This window comes from Beta vulgaris, chromosome 8 (assembly GCF_026745355.1).
Source record: "Beta vulgaris subsp. vulgaris cultivar EL10 chromosome 8, EL10.2, whole genome shotgun sequence".
Taxonomy (NCBI): Eukaryota; Viridiplantae; Streptophyta; class Magnoliopsida; order Caryophyllales; family Amaranthaceae; genus Beta; species Beta vulgaris.
In genome coordinates, this window is record NC_079209.1 from 29,917,916 (window position 1) to 29,937,629 (window position 19,714).

A 19,714-nucleotide genomic window follows, 5' to 3' on the forward strand; every position below is an offset into this window, starting at 1 on the left:
TCGAGGTTTATTAAGCATTGATTGAGATTTATGAATGTTAAGTGTAATTAGCTAGCAGCTCGGAAGTGCGGGCTGTTACACCTTAGCCAAGCACACGATAGTAACGTTGATAAGAGAACATGATAATGGCACAAGAAGAAGTAACAAAACAGACACGTGGACGAACAAGTTAGGAAGATGAATAGAAGTCAAAAGAAGAGATATTACACACAAAGATGAAGCACAAGGATAAGTAGTGATATTTGTTTTTCAAATTAATACATATACATACCCATATGAAGACAAGCACAAACACGATGAACATGAAGTTAGGATTAGATTATGTGCATATAGATCAATACCAATTAATATGTACCAACTAAAGATGTACATATGTTCATTTGACTTGTTATTCATGTACATGTGTACATCATACTCTATGTACCAGCGTGTGTACCATCTAAGCTTTGTATTAGTTTCCATTATCTTAAACACGCATAAAGTATTTTTTTTTATCTTACCTTACTATTCCTCCTCTAAATTGCGTTTCTTTTCTTACCTCTCAACATATATGACTAAAATTCAAATTCTTAGTGAAGTGAACAAGACACAAGATTCTCTTATAAATGACATCTCAATGCTACGCTTAAGAATGTTAACTTGGGGTTTTCTGTCTAACATATTTCATTACATCTTGTTGGTTATTTTTAGTATGACGAGTGTTGTAATACTCGTTACTTTCTCTGTTTCATAATGATAGAAATTTGAGGACGCACGCGGAATTGTATTGGACTCGGAAGTAAAATTTTACAATTCATAAGTTGCAAAGTATTGATTACATCAAAAAATTATACAACAATATATTTTGGTAGAACACTTGTTCCACGTCTTACAAAAATAACTCTCATATACTTTTTGTGTGTGAGCTCATGTCTCACATATCTCCGTACTTTTATATATGGTGAGCTCATGGTTCATCCTTAGTAAACCACTTGTGTTCCACCAACTTCTTGATTACATCACTTGTATTTATAGCTGCTAAACCAACATACTCATCCTACTTTTATGAATTAGATAGTTCTAGGTAGATGTTTCTAGATTTCCTGCTACCAGATTTTTCACTGCACTACATTGTTTCTAGATTTTTCAAGATTGATGTTTTAAACACTCCCACTTAATATGAAAAAAAATCTTGTATACAAAAAATCTTCAAAATTCTTCAAAGGAAAATCTTCTTTCAATTTTTCTTTCTCGAACAGTTCATAAAATTTTCTCATTTCAAGTATTTTTCCTTCAACATTCTTTTGTTGAAATTTTTCCAAATTTATTCTTCTTGTTGATGTTCATGTCATCAACCTCCCCCATCATTCTAGTCTCTTTGTTCGTGTTCATATCACTAACCAACTACTCTCTTTTTTTTTGTAATCTTTCTTTCTCCAAATTTTCATCAAAAAAACTTTGTTTCTTCATCTTAGTTTTTTTTTCTGAACTTTTATTTTCTCCACAAATTTCTTCTTATAGTTCAGTTTTCTCTTCTTTGTTGTTGTCCTTAGCAAAATTTGAATTACTTACCTCTTTTTTCTCTTGCCATGTTCCATAGTTTCTTGTAATCCTTCATCTCCCAAGTATCCGGTCTTCAATTTCATCGTAATCACTTTCCGGCTTTAATGCCATAATAGAAATTAGAAGGCGCACATTGGACCGGAAAATAGATCTTACAATTTCATAAAATGCAAAATATTGATTACATCAAAAAATTGAACAGGGTGAAACACTTGTTCTACATCTTATAAAAATTACCCATATACATTCTATATATGAGTTCAAATCCCACATATCTCTCCACTTTTATGTATGGTAAGCTCATGTCTCACCCCTTGGTAGACCACTCTTTTTTCTTCCACCAACTTCTTGATAACATCACTTGTATTTATAGCATGCTAAACAACATACTCTTCCTACTTCTATGAACTAGATAGTTTTAGGTAGATCATAGATGTTTCTAGATTTCCTTCTATTAGAATCTTTCCAATGTTTTCTCTAAACTACATTATTTCAAGATTTTTCAAGATCAATGTTTTCAACACATAATACATGCAAGCAAACTACTTGACATGATTTTAGGAGGAGACAATCAATTCAAACAATCTGAAACATTTACTAACAGTATCGCTACTCTAACTGGGGTTGCAAGGAAACCTCCTGTATCAGCTAATACTGTATAACCTCATGAACTGGCTATGTAAAATATAACAACGGAGAACATATATTCATGCATATCTCAAAATTCTGAAGGAAAAAAAAAAGGAGCCTAGATATAGAAAGACAAGATCATAGAGCTTCCTTGAGGTGAAAAGTTCTTAATATCGCCCTGGCCTCATCATACTCGTTCAGGTCAACTAGATCTTCTTCAGACGACGGGCAAGGCCACTAGTTTCATTCTCAGGCAGTCCTGATGCCTGCTTCTTTTCCAAAGTCTTTCCAAGCATCAGTACGTAATCAACCAGTGGCTGCAACTTGTGACTGCATGACAAATAAAATCAATATGAAAAGACCAGGTATCTGAAATCAGACATACTAATATCCGTACAACCCTCTTCAATGAACAACAATAATCATGCTTCAATGACATGAAACAAAGAACACCTTGAATGTAGTTTCATTTCTAGAGACTAGCTTAGTATAATTATGGCTTTCCACCTGCTGCCTTACTTTTACTAAGTGTCACCTGGTTAATATTGATTTCTGCAACCACACTTATTTAACTCCCCTATCCCCTTTACCCATTCATCTCTCCTCCCACTCCCTATTCTCTCCCCTCCCCGCAGGACGCACCCCAACAGACCGACCCACAAATAACAGCACTTCACCTACCAAATACCATGCAGCCTCCCCAGTAACCCCCCCCCCCCCCTCTTTCCCCAATACCCCTTAGTTTCACTAGAAACCACCTCACACCAACAAACCTACAAAAGACCCAAAACGAATAACGTAACAATATCTATAACAATTTTATAGATGATTCTGTGCAGGTCACAACACTGTTTGAGCGATATTGGCTGTATTTTGGACTTCTATTTCCAAATTTACTTGGTCATTCTGCGAGTCATAATCCTAAACGATTTAGGACCTATGAAATTGACTTGTAATCGCAGTTTTAACTTAGCTTGTAACTGACAAATTTATAAGCCTAGTAGCGTACTGTTAGCCCACTCCAGTAAATAATTTTCTGGTTTTTATAGATAGAAGTGAAAAAATTTCCATTGGATTCTATTTCTTTTGTGAGTGAAGCATGGGAGTAGGATAGAGGAAACACGAGTGAAAGCGATTGAGTGTTGTATGCACCTTATGTTTCATTGGCTTGATTTGTTTTATTAGCAATTATAGAGGGAAGAGGATGAGACATGGGGTAGGAGAGGAGGAACATCTGCATCCAAGGACACAACAGAAATAAAACAAGACTTATGGTCCAAAATGTTACCTGCGTGCAGCTGTGACACTTGCACCAGACCACACGCCATTTACTGAAGCAATTATCCTCTCAGTTCTTGTTATTGCATCATGAATATCAGGAATAAGGTTCTGAACATGAGGAAGTACTTTTCCAGCCAAAAGTTCATCAAGCACAAGCTTCTCCAAAACTGGCAAAGCAAGTATATCTTTCCACATGCAGATGTTCCTCATCAGTCGAACTGCCACACCAAATCGATATGCTGCAACTCTTGCAGCATTTGGTACAGCCTTCATAGCAACTGGACTCCACACAGGGACCTATATAACACCACCAGAATATGTAAACACCTCAATTCAGAGTAACTTACACATAGCATTCGCACCCAAACTTTTGTGCAGACTTAGCAAAATACCACAAGATTAACAACTGCTTCAGCTAGCCGAGTACGAATTGAAGCTATCAGTTCCTTGAGACCTTCACTTGAGGCAGGAACATAATTAATGATTAAGGTTGTCGCCGATACTGCATTCTTTGACTCTCTGCTACTAAGCATATCCCAACAATGCGCTATGTCATGATGCAATATGGGAAGTGCAACCTTTTCCACTAATCCAGGAACAAGATCAGCGTCTGCATCACCAGGACTAAAGTCGCTTCCATCTTCTGGAACACCATAATCAAAGAGCAGGGAATGCCTGCAGGAATACAATAATACAATAATAAGAAACAAGGACAAATTTACATGAGCAAAAAAGCAGGGGGAAATTAAAACCTTCAAATATCAACCAATAAATGGCTCGACAAGAATACAATTTCAAAATTTACCGATACCGCAATCAGCCAGCAAAAAGTGGGTACTTACATACCATCTCATGTCATAAAAGTCAACATCTTCACGTAGAGGGTCCCACTTTAGAAGCTCTAATCTCACATACGGAGAGAAAATAGATGGGATGCTCAATGACATATAAGCATCACGATAACCATCCAAGTATAATCTCTTCCATCTTTCAAATCTCTCTTTGACTGAAGAAAGTTGGGAATACTCCTCAGCTGCGTCACTGAAGACTTCTGCAGCTGTCTGAAGTAACAAATCACGATTTGACTCATAAGCTTCACTCTCATTGTCACTCTCATCAGTGCTAGATTCACCTTCCATCCTCGGATAGGAGTAGTCATTTCCAACATACGACATTCTCTTAGCTAACAAACGAAATCTCCTACGCTGTCTAGCATCAGACCTCCTAGCCATATCCATACGTTTCTGAAGATTTTCATCTCTACCAAATTCATCAAGCTTCACAGGACAGCTTTTTTGTTGCTTGATGGCAGCAGCTGCTGCCTGAGCTGCACTAGTGGCGGCGGCAATTATAGGAGCATTGCCACCACCTCTTTCCAAAACTGACATAGCTGCATCTAGAGCTGCTTGTACTTCTGCCATCTCCTCGTCATTATCAGCAGCTCGCCTTTCAAAGACGACCAAAGCACGTTTTTTGTGGAGTTGTTGCATATGTTCTTCAAGTTCCTCTATGTAAGGAGCTTTATGCTGAACAAGTTAAAATAACATTAGCTAAAATGCATTGATATCATCACAATAGTGAGAACTTAGGAGAAAATAGTGTATTGATGCTAGAGAAGCAAGAAAAGACGATTAAGAAGCAGTCAATAGCTTGGTGGGCAAAAAAAAAGAAATTAACAAAAGGGATAACGCAAGCTCAGTTAACATATTTGGCTTCTAGATCTCCAGTATCCTATTAGAACCCACACTTGAATCCTGCTATTAGCAACACTCCCAACCAATATACAATACTCCTGCAGTCCAGCTATGACAGTATTTGTTTTGCTTTGTCTCAAACAATCTTGATGCTTGGGGCCTGTTCCTTTTCACTTTATTTTTGCTTGTTTTCAGAAAAAATACAAAAAAAAAAAAAAAAAAATACAAAAAGTTCAGAAAAAAATAAGAAGAGTTAAGAAAAGTTCAGAAAAATGTATAAAAAGATCAGAAAAAATAAGAAAAGTACAGAAAAAATAGGAAAAGTTCTCAAACTTGAGAAAAAATAAAGGTGAAGAGAATAGGCCCTTAGTTACTTCAATACGCTTTTGCATATAGCTGGATGTTTATGTCTCCTTGACAATGCGAGACTAGGGAGACATGTAGTAACTGCAGTCTCTGGATGCAAGCTTCTTCTCCTAAGAGGCTAAGACAGTTACAATGAGACAGAATACATAAAACTAATAAAAACAATGTGTCGCAATTAATTCCTAGAAACAAGGAAACAGTAAAACCATGGTTCTCAAAGGGAAGGTTGACTTATTCTTAGACCAGACTCCCTGTCTATATCATGAACATAACAAGGAAAAAGACAGTTCAAAGTTTCAACAGTAGCAATTAAGCCTTTGTCCAAGGCAAAACTTCCAAGAAATACAGGATTCACTTTGATGAACTCGAGACATTATCAATAAGATTACTTCAGGATGGAAATCAAAAATAGAAGTAGCCTTCGGCATCAGAAGGGTATCATTAAAGAGTTAACTATAAGTGTTCTAAGTGCAAATTACAGCTGCAACTAGGGGTGATGATGAGCCTAATCTGTTCGTGAAAAGTTCGGGATCGGCTCGGTCAAAGCTTGATCAAAGCTCCGTCAAAACTCATCTCGGTTTTGAACTCGGCTCGAGGCTTTTACGAGCCGAGATGAGCTATGCAAAGCTTGGCTCAAGAGCTCGTGAACGAGCTCAATTATTCTTTTATATAGAAAAATAATATATTTATATATATACATAAATGATAAATATATTAACCTAGATATCACAAAATAATAAGTAAATAGTTCCTTTATATAAAAGAAAACCTACAAAAATCAAATATTAAAAAGGAAAAACAAATTATACATGTAAAAAAACAGGGTGGTAAAAAGACAAGTTTGTTTGTGAACAGTTCGAGCTCGGCTCGTTTAACATTTGGCAAAGCTCGACTCGAACAAAGTTCGGCTCGGTAAGCTTCAAGCTCGGCTCGAACTCGACTAAACTTAAACGAACACAAGCAGCCCTAGCTACAACAATGGACAAAAACACACATTTTTAGGAGCTAAAAAATTAAGGCTCTTGGGCCTTTTTATAAAAGACAAGATAAAAACATCCATGGCCCGTATATTATGAAAAAACTTTCTCCTATATAGTAAATCTTTAGGTTTGTTTTGTTTCTCCTCCTCCATTATAGGCAAAATTTACTGCAAAGGCCAGTTAGCAAGTGCTAGGCTCATAATCAAGGTACAACAATAGTTAGCATGATCTGAACTTGCAAAGGAAGGGGGGTAGCACCAGGGCACACAACTTGCGTGCTAGGACTCAAGTATGTTCCCAGGACACTCAACTTCCATTCCTTTTCCAAATGACCTCCTCCCTTTACCAAATGACCTCCTCTACTTTTCCAAAGAGAAAAGAAGAGAAAGAAACTCTCCATCTCCCCAACCGCGGCCATTTTCATATATATAGAAAAAACAGAGAATAGGATAATGAAAATCCTGGTGCACTATTCAGAGAGCACTAAATTTGAATAAGAGGTTCACCAATTGTTTAGGTGTGTATTTACCCCCTTCCACCCCTTATTCTATTTCATGGCTTGGCATCACATCAGTTTCAGGCAGAGATACACAGCCAATTGTCGGAAGTACACAGGTGTTAGGCTCACAATCTAGGTGCCAACAACATTTAGCCTGCTCCCAACTTGTAATGGGCATGAGATAGTAGCAGGGGGGATAATAACTTGGGAGCTAGGAGCTAGGACTTAGGACTCTTCCACGACACAAAAGTTCCATTTCTCTTCCAAGCAACCAAATTCGTTTAGAAAGAAAGATAACAGAAAGCGGCTCCCACTACCCCCCCAAACGCATGCACACAATGCACTTTCTTCCTATTTTGGCATGTTTGCTCCCGCTAACCAGAATTAGAACAAGCATACTCCATAGGAAACAAAAACCTATAGCCAATTACACCACTATCTGCCCAAACCACCTGGCATGGTCATATTCCATGTGAGGACTGAGTACATACCAAAAAAGTCATTAAAATGCTTGGCAAGGTGTTGCAAAAAAAAGAAATAAGCTTTCCAAGGTATACAGGATCACAGGAAGAAGATTAGTATAAATCTCATGAACCACCGAGCGAAGATATCATATCATAACATCCCATTCAATCATATGCAAATGGCAGATATTCCAAACAAATAACAACATACTTTCAATTCTCATCTGTCTTTTAGGTTTAGAAAAAGGCCTTATGAGATGCGTTTATTAGTTGCATGAGTGAAAAATTAGTTCGGATCATTTAAGAGATTCACCGGATCCAACATCCAAGATATTACTTTAGCTAGCAAGGCCTATGCTGTCTCCTCAAATTTCTCTGCAAACCAGGCTAATATAGTGATTTCTTTTTTGCAACTCATAAGACAGGACAAATGAGACTCCTTCCTACTATGTGCCCATTTTAGATGATACACATTGAAAGTCTTGGAATGCCAAACACAGTGTCTTAGTCTCTCTTCAGGTTTACGAAACATCAAAGTATTATCAGCAAGGAGCAAACTGGAGATTGCAATCTGTTGAGTTTAGACATCATGGAAAAGCTTTTACCAGAACATATATAACACCCCAAACAGGTAAGAGGAGACCCAAATACTGCTCCCTCCCTTTATCATACCACTGCAACAGCTGCATAAATCAGTAGTAACTATTCACTACTCCAATATTGACAACTGAAGTCACAATCTCAGGAAGGGAATACCTCCTTTATGTGGAAACCCTTTTTTATGTGAAAACAGATCCAATGTTCTATGAATTAAGTGATATGTTCTAAATTATATATTTTTCTCAAAAAGACTCCATTATAGTTTCAAACTCAATTTCAACCAAGTTCTTTACAAATTTTTACTAAATTCTTCATTACATTTTTTTGAAATTCAATCTATTTAACTCGCATTCATTAACTACAAGTTTATTTCGTTACTCTCTCCTCTAGAAGACTAATTTTCTCTCATCAAGAATACCCATTTTCTTTCCTCAAGTAGACTTAGTTGAAGCTCTAAGTTCAACTTCAAGTAAGTTCTTCACAAGTGCAACAAAATTATTCATAAAAGATTCAACTTATTTGGAATCAATTCATGTTTGTTCTCTTTTCTCAAGATCACCATTTTTATTACTCAAGAATACCCATTCTCCTCCTCAAATAAACTCCATCTCAAAATAATATTCAATAAAGTTTTTTATATATAAATCAACATAGTTAAATGAATTCAACAGAGGTTCTTACCAAGTTTAACAAATTCTTCATTGAAATTTCTAAAATTCGATTTTATTTTGAACTTCATGTTCTAAAGTTTTGTATTTCATGTTCTAAAATTTGTTATTTCATGTTCTAAAATTTGTTATTTCATGTTCTAAACTTTGGAAATTCATGTTCTAAAAATTTGCTACCGCTTCTTGCTCATCTTTGACGTCAGCGATTCATACCTTCTGCCACATCATTGTCTTACAGCAAACTTGACACCTAAAATCACCATCCTCATGGCAAACTTGCTCATCTCAATTAATGGCAAAATTTCTACAAAAGTTGGCAAAAAAAGTTGATTGGAGAAGATAACTCGTTCGATTGCTGGCGGAAAGCGTCGATCAAAGGTATAGGAGTATGGGTTTAATTAGAGTGTTCTCTTAATTAGCCTTTGTTTTGGATGAAGTAATTAAGTTGATCATTATGATGAGCGAGTTTTCTTGACTAATTTTAGTTGATAATTTTTTGGATTTTTAGTCTAACTTTGTTGTTAATAAATCGAATGATTTACTTTGTGTTTAAAAAAAAATATGTATTGTTGTGTTGATGATACATGATTTTGATCATTATATGGTGGTTACAATTTAAAGTTGTGTTGAGATGAGATAAGATGAGTTTGCCTTGTATTGTGATTTTAGATATGTAGTATTACATATGTTCTTAAATATCATACACGAACTGAAAAATAGTGTATATGTTCTAAAAATTGGTATGCATGTTCTAAAATTTTATTGGAATTAATTTAGAATGTACTTGTAATCATTTATAACATACTTGAAATTATTTAGAAAATGTTAAAAATAATTTAGAACATACTTGAAATAATTTAGAACATGTTAAAGATAATTAAGAACATACTTGAAATAATTTAGAACACACTTAAAATATTTTAGAACATACTTCAAATAATTTAGGACATAAGCTTGTAATTTAGAACATGTATATATCAATATATGTATATGGCTTGATTAGGTTCTTATGTAAAAAGATGTGTTCATGTTCTAAAAATCATAGCATATGCTTTATAAGTTATTATTCTAAAAAGTGTTGCATATGTTCTAAAAGCAAAAAGATAAGTATGTTCACAAAAGTATTGGATGTGTTCAAAAAAGTATTACGTATGTTCTAAACATAAATTTGTTCTCACATAAGGGCCCGTTCTCATCGGATCATGACCGTAGAATATAGTGTTTATATATATATATGTATTTGAGACTACGATACTTATTCTTGGAAAATGTTCTAATTGAACGTCCAACAACATAGTTCTCCTTCCTTCCCAAGTACACATTTGCAGTTTGAAAAGAATCTTAAGTTGACAAATTAATACTAGAGTATATAATACTACCTGCAAATAGTCACATATAACAGAAACAAAGTCACAAAGCCTTTGCATGAAGATATACTTACCTGCAAAAAGTCACATATAACAGAAACAAAGTCACGGAGCCTTTGCATGAAGATATACTTCTCCCCAGCATCACATGAAGACTTCTCAAGCACGGTGATATTCATCAATGACGCAGTTAAACTTTCATCAACACGATCCAATGAGGTCCTGGTTTTTCCATGAGTTTCCTGAGAGGAAAGCAGGGAGAACGGAAATCACGACTAGATGAAGTAGAAAAAATCAATAAATAACTTGCATATGGCCATCATGAGGACAGCAGTAGCATTAACTAGTGCTCTTGTCCAAGTAACAACAGAGAAATCACCTCCTAATCTCTGATATCATCATAATTCTGACAAAGTTTGGAACGATCTAATCATGTTTCACATCAATCACTTCATCATAAAAGACATAAGGACAACATCAAAATCTCAATAAAATATCATAATTCTTCCAATGAGCTGATGGTGAACATACTCATTGGGAGAGTGGATGTTACTCTTTACCTGGCAAAGAAATATATAATTACCATTTAAGCAATCATTTTCAAATTTCAACAATTATCCAAGAGGAAAATTAATGAACATGGGTTGATCTACACTTAGCTACGGTGTTGCCATCATATCTAAAAAAAATGAAAAGGGTAAACTCTACTAAAAGTAAGAAAGCACAAAACAAAATCATTCTACACATTGTCACCCTTCTAGAGGATCTAGTTTCTCTTCCAAAAATAACATAAGGAACCAAAGACACACACATACCTTAAGTCTCTTCAAGTTATCTTGGAAAGCCTGTCTGGTAATTTTAGCCTGCTGAGATATGGACATAGTCCCAACACCCTGTACGCCACCCAATTCCCCCTCCAATACTGGGTGGGCCAGCAGGGTCATGGGAAACAGATGAATAAGAGGTTGGTGCTGTGTACATATAACTTTGAGGTTGAACAGATTGAACTGCTGATGCATTTCGACTTACTGCAGAAGGTCCTTCATCCATTCTCTTGCCCAGACCTTTCCTAAATTGCTCTTCTTCCCATTTTCTCTCTTCCTCATCTTCATCATCGTCCATGTTCAACTGCCCGATCCGCATTGGCCTCTCATCAATATCCTCAAACACACCCTTTTTAGGACCATCTATCTTTTCACCAAGCATAGCAATTCGTGTTTGGAACTCGGGCTCCTCATCACTTAACCCCTCTGCTTCTCCATGATTACTTCCTGCATCCAATGATATAAAATCTGGAGCTGCAGCCCGTGACAGCCGAAGTCTCTCCCTCTCTGCTCGAATAGCATTTATTGTTGCTTGATCAACTTCTCCCTTCCCAATACCCATCAAACCAATCCTCCTCTCAGCATCATCCTTCTCCCTCTTCAAATAAGAGGTATCTTCATCCCTTGAAGTTTTGTCTTCATTCATCTCGTTACCATCTTTTCCAGTTTCCCCAACTGGCTTGACAAGACCCTTCAGAACAATAACAGGCTCTGAGGTTGAACTAGGTTGTGTATCTGATGTTAGTAGCCTTGGCCTCGAGCTAGCAAGGGTTTTAGTGTTCTTTTGAAGTTCAAGGAGGGCTTCTTTTGTGTATTGACCAGCTTGAGGTTGAACATTAGAGGTAACTGAACAAGTGGAAGACCCAAGACGGTCCTTGATGGATGTAATCTTATGAGAAGAAGTCGACTTGGAGGGACGAGATGCAGAAGTTTTAAGCGGACGAGAAAATGGGGTCTCATTATCTTCATCTGCAGCAAAACTTAAAAGCTTCTGGTGGCTTTTCTTTGGTTTGTCAACTGCTGTAGTTTTACCAAAAGATGGCTTTGTCGAAGCTTTAGATGGAACTCCGCTACCATTAGCTTCACTCTCTTCATTCTCATCATCGCCCGCTCGACGACGGAGTTTTTTGATCTAGAGCTCATTGAAATGTCAAATATAGCCATATAATAACCCTTTCAGATTAGCTGCCACAATTAAGGTCACCGTCAGCAACAGTCAGCATCAAAAAGCAAAGCACAACATACATAATCACGGAAAACTCATTCATAAATTAAGAAACTGATCTCTATTCAATAAGGGAAGAGGGGGGACACCAAAGAATAAAAAACATTGCCCAACTAAAATGGCAATTTTGAACATATAAAAAGAAAAATTAAAAACAAAATAAAACAGCCAGACCTGCAATGCAGTTTTTAACACTAGTTTTATATGCACGCGATGCGTGCGAAAATACGTAGATTTTTTTTAGGGGATGTAGAAAATTAAATTAATTGTAAATTATATCTAATAAATTAGGGATATTTGAATTGTTGATGGTTTTCTTTTTAGTCTTTTTTTTATTTTTTAATTAATTAGGTAATTTTTTTTAATTTTTAATTTTTTAATGAGAGTAAATAGTTAGAATAGAGATATAATGAGGGTAAAATGGGGTTTCTAATATTTTGGTGTCCTACCCCTCTTCCCATATAGAATAGAGATATAAAAAAAAGATTTAAAACAAAATCGCCAGACTAAATGGCAGTTTTTATTAATAAATAGAAAACATAGAAATTATGACCATAGACGGCAGTTCAACCTAGGATTCAACTTGTTCCTACTTTTCCTGCTTCCATTTGAATTCTTCTCCGTTCTTCATCTTCTCCCTCCCATTATCTGCAAACAAAATCTCAAGACTAACTCCCCTCTTCAAAGGCCAAAAGCAAGCAATTCGAAGCAACAAATATGCAAGACTATTTACTAAAATTTCTCTTTTCAAAGGCCAAGAGCAGGTAATTGAAAACAAGGCAACATTCGCGTTTTGCTGTGTTCTTCATCATAAGTCTTTTATCATACATTTATCACTGTGCTTGTGCTTTTTATTCAGTATATTCCAACTAGAAAACCAAACTACGAGGAGTGACAAGGGAAATCACAGTCAAAAGGTAATTCTTAGTTTCTAATTCTTTTACTGTGTAATGTGTTCATATCTCAATTCTAACTAATGATATTAATATTCGGAAAAAACATACAATTATAAATGGTTTCCTAATATTTGTTGTAATACTCACCCACAAATATATCAATTCGAGTCAAGTTGAACCCTAAAATTTAGAAAGTTCTTCATTTATCTTGCTTTTCCTCAAAAAAATAAACAAACCCAGATCAACAATCATAGAAAAACCCACACAAATTGGACAAAAACAAAAAAAAAAAAATTGAAGAATAACCATTTAAAAAAATATCGAACACACCTCTACTCAAGAATAGTTGGGGCAACAACAGGGTCAGGGGTCCGGCTTTTGGGTGCGGCGCCCGTGCGAGAGATAAGCCAAATGAAAAGAAGCAAGTGCGACCGTATGCGAATTTTTGCTGGGTAAAGGTGGTCGCCGGCGGTGCGGAGAGAGTTCACTCATGTACACTCGGGTGTACCATGAGCATGATACACTTAAGGGGTGTTTGGTTCACTAGTTTTAGGTATGAGGTATGGGTTTGTAATGAACAAAACCCATACCTAGTATTTGTTTAACATATTTCTAAATTTTAAACCCATACCTCAGACCCATAAGGTATGGGGTTTAGAAACCCATGGGGGAGGTGGGTATGGCTCATACCTTACCTCTAGGTATCAAATAAAAGAAGATTTTTCATTCATAAATGAAACCAAACACAAGGTATTAAGTATCAAGTTCCAAACCCATACCACCTTGGTTTTATTCCTGATTTCAAACCCATACCATAATATGAACCAAACGCCCCCTTAGAGATATTTTTGTAATAAATTAGAACTTCAGGTGCTCAATTTACACCAAATTTGTTCATATGGACATTTTGCTCATTTACTAATTTGCTCATTTTTGTAATAAAAGTATTTGCTCATTTTCTTAAATGAGTAGAATCATTTGCTCATTTGTTCATTTTGCTTATTCGCTCATTTTGCTCATTCGCTCATTTTGCGCATTCGCTCATTTTGCTCATTCGCTCCAAAAAAATATTGGGTGTAACATGAGCATGATACACCCAGGTATACTATAAATATTCTCCAACTTATGACCTCTTGAAATTGAGAGAAAAATTTTAACTATTGTGTTTGTGACCCTCACTCTCAATATACTAAGTTATTAAATACAACAAATTTGTGTTATCTATATAATTATCTAAATCAAAATACAACGTTATACGTAGCATATTCATAATCATCAAGCACTTTTAGATCACTATAAAGTAAAAGCTCCCAAATTGAGTGTCCACGTGGCAATTAAATATTTTGGTTTAAAATTTTTGTTCGAAATTTATTTCAAATTCGATTTACTTATTTTGATTGGTGTTAATTAAGGTAAATATTAAGCAATTATAAACATACGTTATCTCTATTATATAAGCCAAAGGATGAGATATCGTGTCCCCCTATAAAAAGACCTATATATCCTTAATCTCACAAAAAATAATAAATTAAAGATTTTCTTAATCTTTTCCTCATTTACAAATATGGGTAATAAGAAAATTTCTACATTACCAAAAAGAAATATATAAAAATGTGTAAAAAGAAGAAACTCACATATGAAAATAAATTGATGAAAAAATTAATTTTTAGACGATTATAAAAGCAAAAATTCACAGAAACTCTTACTACTTAAACTCCCAATTGCAATAACAATTTCAAATAACATGCATTAACAAACCATAAAAGAATTATGGAACTTAGAGAATATCATTTTTAATTTTTTAGGGCTCACGATCAGTTAGAATAATGAATATATAAAAAAATAAACATAAATCATCATATAATATCAATTTCTAATTTTTTTTTTATTGAAGCACTACTTACATAGTATGCCTAAAATATTAAAAAAAAAAAAAGGCAATGGAATAAAATTGAACTACTTCTCATAAAATACGCCTATAAAATATATGTATTTTTATATAAATAAATATAACCTAGATCATTTTAAAAGGAGTTATTGAATCATCTACCAAATAAGATAGCATATCGTACCTCGACATAGTCCTTTCTGGAAAACATTACTCTTTTACACTAGAGCAATGCAAATAAAATAAATCATAAAGCTCATCAATATTCACCATAAATATTTCATTCTGAAGTTAGTTTTCTAGCAGTTTTTGATGTTACTATTAATATTAATATATTGTCGCACGCATCGCTTGCATATATATAGTACTAGTCTCTAAATAATGAAGGCCAAAATAAACGACTTCCTAAAAAAATAACTTGTGATAAGGATTTGAATTTCTCAATCAAACTTAATTTTGGCAATTTTTATTAGCAATCAACCTTAATTTTCAGGTAATTATATAGATTTTCGATTTTTACTCAAACAATTAAAAAAAATGTTAAAGATAAGAATATTGCAAGTATAAGAATATATGGAGAGATTTGCTTAGTGATGATTGCCTTAAAATGCCTTAATTATATCCCTTGATTGGTTTTAGTTTTGGCAACAATAATATGCTAAAAGATATATGTAGACGTGATTTAAGATTAAAGGGACGAGAGAATAATACTATCTGGATTGTAAAAAAAAGAGTTCAAAAATGGGCTTAAGGAACCCAAATACTAATTGGAGTAGGAAAAATAATTCTACTGATGTTAGGAATTTCAAATCATCATCATTCATATACATCATTCAATCCTACTTAAAATCCAATTGTATTTTCCTAATCCCAAAAGGAAAGCATGCTTATAAATACCTTTAAACCCAAATATTTTACCAGCACAAAATTCTCGCTCCTCCCACGTACAAGAACCGGCTCTATTTCTTTCTCCCTCTACACATTTTTCCCCTTCTTTCCTCCTTTCTTTTCTTCTCTTCCAAGAAACATTTTCTTCTTCAACAAGAAACTCCCCAACTCCACACCACCACCACCACCACCATTGCCGACCACTTGGCTGCTGCGCTGTTGCTGTCTTCATGCCGACGTTCTTCCTTTGTTCTTCTTTCTTGTGTTGGTTTGACTATTTTTCTTTTTCCTCATGTTTTAATTAAAGATTATGTTTTGATGATTTATTTTAATACTAATTATGATTAGAAGCTTTAATTTACTATTTTAATGATGAATCTATGATTATATAAATTATGTATTGAAAGAATAAAAATTCAGATTTGATTATTATGTTTGAATTGGAATTTTAATTATCAGCCTGTAATTTTAGGGTGTTAAAGTTTGAAAATCATAGTAGCATGTTATAAACTATGAAATTGATTAAACTTATGAATTTAAGCATGTTTAAGTATCTTTAAAGGGAGTTTTGATAAATTATAAATTGTTGGAATTTTAGAATATATTGTTATTAATGAAGTTTTATGGATTTTAATGACTAGTATTGTAATAACCAGAAAAAATATATTAGTAAAGGATAAAAGGTTAAAGTATTAGTATAAGATAAACTAGTCCCTAAGATCTTATATACGTTATTTTGTTGTTTATATGATTATTTTAGGTAAAGTTATGTGTTTCCTTGGTTTTATACATTTGCTCAGGGAAAGTTATATGTGCATACATATATCATTTATATTAACATTATAGTTTATAAAGTACTTTAAGGGTCATAGATTAATAAAATTATCAATTACTAGTTTATGAGCTTATAGATATATCTAGTAGGATTTTTAGTAAGTACCACATAAACCTAGAATGCTCCAAACTTATAAATGGTTAACCTAATGACTAACGTTATTTAGTCTTTAGAATCGTCACTAATGACTTTACCTAAGAACGGACAATCGCTACCCATTGTAAGACAATATGCAAAATACAATATTAGTTGGTTTCGGATTTGGTGATTCTATGACATTTGGCGACCTCTTTTTGGCTTCTTTAATGATTATGAGTTGAGAAGTTACGTAGGTTGCCAAGCAATGTCAAACTGTATCTAGGATGATAAGCGTAGAATACCTTTTTTACTACATTGTAGGCGTTAGCAATCAATTTGATTTTTGCCTCCAAACACTATAAATACAATGCCATCACTCATAAATTGAGATACAACAAAAGAAGAAAATCCAAGACAGTTAAACAAAGGGAGAGAGTGTGAGGACGGAACATAGTAAGTTCAATATTAGGTATCATTGATATTATCAGGTACATTCTTGAATACTCCTTTTTAATGTTATTTTGCTACAATGTGCTGTTATATTAATCTTTTTAGTAGAAAAATAGTTTCTTAATAATAAAGGTACATTGTGATTAGCAAATAATGTGGTTATAATGCAAATGATATTTGTCACATTGTGATTTATATACAAAGGTGATTCTAAAAAGATTATCATATGTGCTAATAATGAAGTTATGTAAAGATGTTACTATGACAAATAAAATGGAGGTTCGTGGTGGAGGAAAAAGATGTTATTATGAAATGGAGGTTCGTGGTGGAGGAAAGATGTTAAAATAAAATGGAGGTTCGTGGTTTGTGTTGGAGGAATGAATTATATCCGGAGTGACGTACGTCATTGTAGGGGTGTGCACACGGAAGTATAAGGAGAGGCTAAAGGCCTGAAAATATTATCCGGAGTGACGTACGTCATTGAAGGGGTGTGCACACGAGATTTGTCGGACAAACTAAACCAGATCATGTTATACAATTATAACTGTTTATTTTATATAATTATCTGCAAGGTGTTTTTACATGGTATTGAGAATATACTGGACCCTTTCGGGTTGACTGTTATAAAATGTTTTGTTTTCAGGTACCAGTATTCAAAATGGGCAAGAGTGAGGAAAAAAAAAACTTAGGATTAATATACTATATGTTGTTAACTTATGTTTTATAATATTAGTATCATGTTTTAGGTTGTTTTCGCCTTGTATTTCTATTATTAGGAATACGACAGTAATGTCCTGTAAACTCTTTATATCCTATAATAAACAAAGACATAATATTTGGTTCGATCCTGGTACTGGCATTTGATGTTCTTTTATTAGAATTATATAAATTACAGGGCATTACAAGTATAGTAGTACTATGTCAGGGAGTATAAGTAATTGAAATTTTAATGATAAAAACAACTTTTAAATATTATCAAAAGGAATTTAAAGTATTTTAAAGTTGCTCGAATTTATTTGGAGTATTGATTATAAATTCTATTGGTTATTTTAGGCGGGGATTTCTCTGTAGGCGACTTCTAAAGTTGTTAAAAGTGGCCTATCAATTCGTCTAGACAAGGTACAAACATACCAAAAAGTTGTTTGATGTAGTATCATGATTTTAGGAAGGAAAGTTATGTAGTATCATGTACAGGAACTTTATAGGTTCATATATGATTGCTATTATGTTGGATTTTACATGTTTTATGCATGTGTACGAAGATGTTAAGTATGATATTTAATTATGAGATTTATATCATGGTTGTATGGAAAATTGATGCAAGCATGTTGGTTGGGAACTTTATTTTATTAATTTAAATGGGGAATTAATATATCTATTAGTTTCGATCATGATTGAATCATGTGTTCCCTTTTATTATTATTTTCACTACTCTATGAGGATTGTGAGCCTTATTTGATAAGTTGATAATTTATACCTTTAAAAGGTAAGTTCGTAACAATTTTTCGTTTCGAAAACTAACAAATGTGTTACTTATCTAGTACATTTCGTACTCAGTTTTATACTGACACGTATTTCCTTTTTCCTATTTGGTTTTGCCCTGTTCACCTTTTTGGTAAGCAGATTTACAATTGAATTTTGGATGTGCATGAGAGCATAGTGGGAAGGGGATCTTCACCTAGATTAGAGTGTTTCATTTATTTTGAGTATTGAGACAATATTTACTTTTATTAATAAAGAAGTATTATTATTTTTTGGTTAAAATCTTCCGCTGCAAGTTATTTTGTTAGTTAGTAGTTGGTTGCCGAAAGCGTGTTAGTCACGTGACGGTAATACTCCTAAATTGCTCAAATATTATTTACTAAATTATTTATTTAAAAGCGAGTAATTTGGGGGTATTACAAAATGGTATCAGTTTTTCAGGTCTTGAAAAGATAAAAGTTGAACATTAAAATTGATGGGTAGACATAAGATGGGCATATAGAGTTTCGCACACTAGTAGAATAATTGCTTATTGCTGCGGTGGTATTGATGTAGTTTTAACCATACGCAGCAATATATCACGTAAAAAGAAAAGGTAAAATATAATTATCGATATTGTTGCAGTTTCGGCCTGAAATCGCAGCAATATGGAATCAATAGGAAATTTTTTGAAAAAAATGACCAAACATATTGCTGCGATTTTCGGAAAAAGCCGCAGCAATATATTAAAATAATATTAAAAAAATAATATTTTAATATATTGCTGCGGTTTTGTCAGAAACCGCAGCAATATCATTAAAAAATATTTAAAACACAAGTATAAAACATGCGTGTCATAATTAGGGTTTTATTTTTGCCTCTCCTCTAACCCAACCGTTTCACTTAACCTCTCCTCTCTCCTCTAACCCTCAGCGTCAACCTCTCCTCTCTCCTCTCAAACCCTCAGCCGTTTCTCTCAAACTCTCCTCTCTCCTCTCAAACACTCAATCTGCTCTCTCCAGATACTATTACTAGAAACTTGCGATGGTTTAACAAGAGAACATCTCAATCTCGTTGT

General features: G+C 34.1%; 1 long non-coding RNA gene and 1 pseudogene across 1 annotated transcript; one reads left to right on the top strand and one right to left on the bottom strand.

Annotated features, from left to right (window-relative positions):
* Nucleotides 1-2,056: 2,056 nt before the first annotated feature.
* On the bottom strand, nucleotides 2,057-13,577 carry LOC104901215 (transcriptional repressor ILP1-like; annotated as a pseudogene).
* Nucleotides 12,366-18,018, top strand: LOC125492632 (uncharacterized). Its single transcript, XR_007269281.2, has 3 exons — nucleotides 12,366-12,904; nucleotides 13,000-13,057; nucleotides 17,819-18,018. It is a non-coding gene; the product is annotated as an uncharacterized LOC125492632 (long non-coding RNA).
* The last annotated feature ends 1,696 nt before the right edge of the window (nucleotides 18,019-19,714 follow it).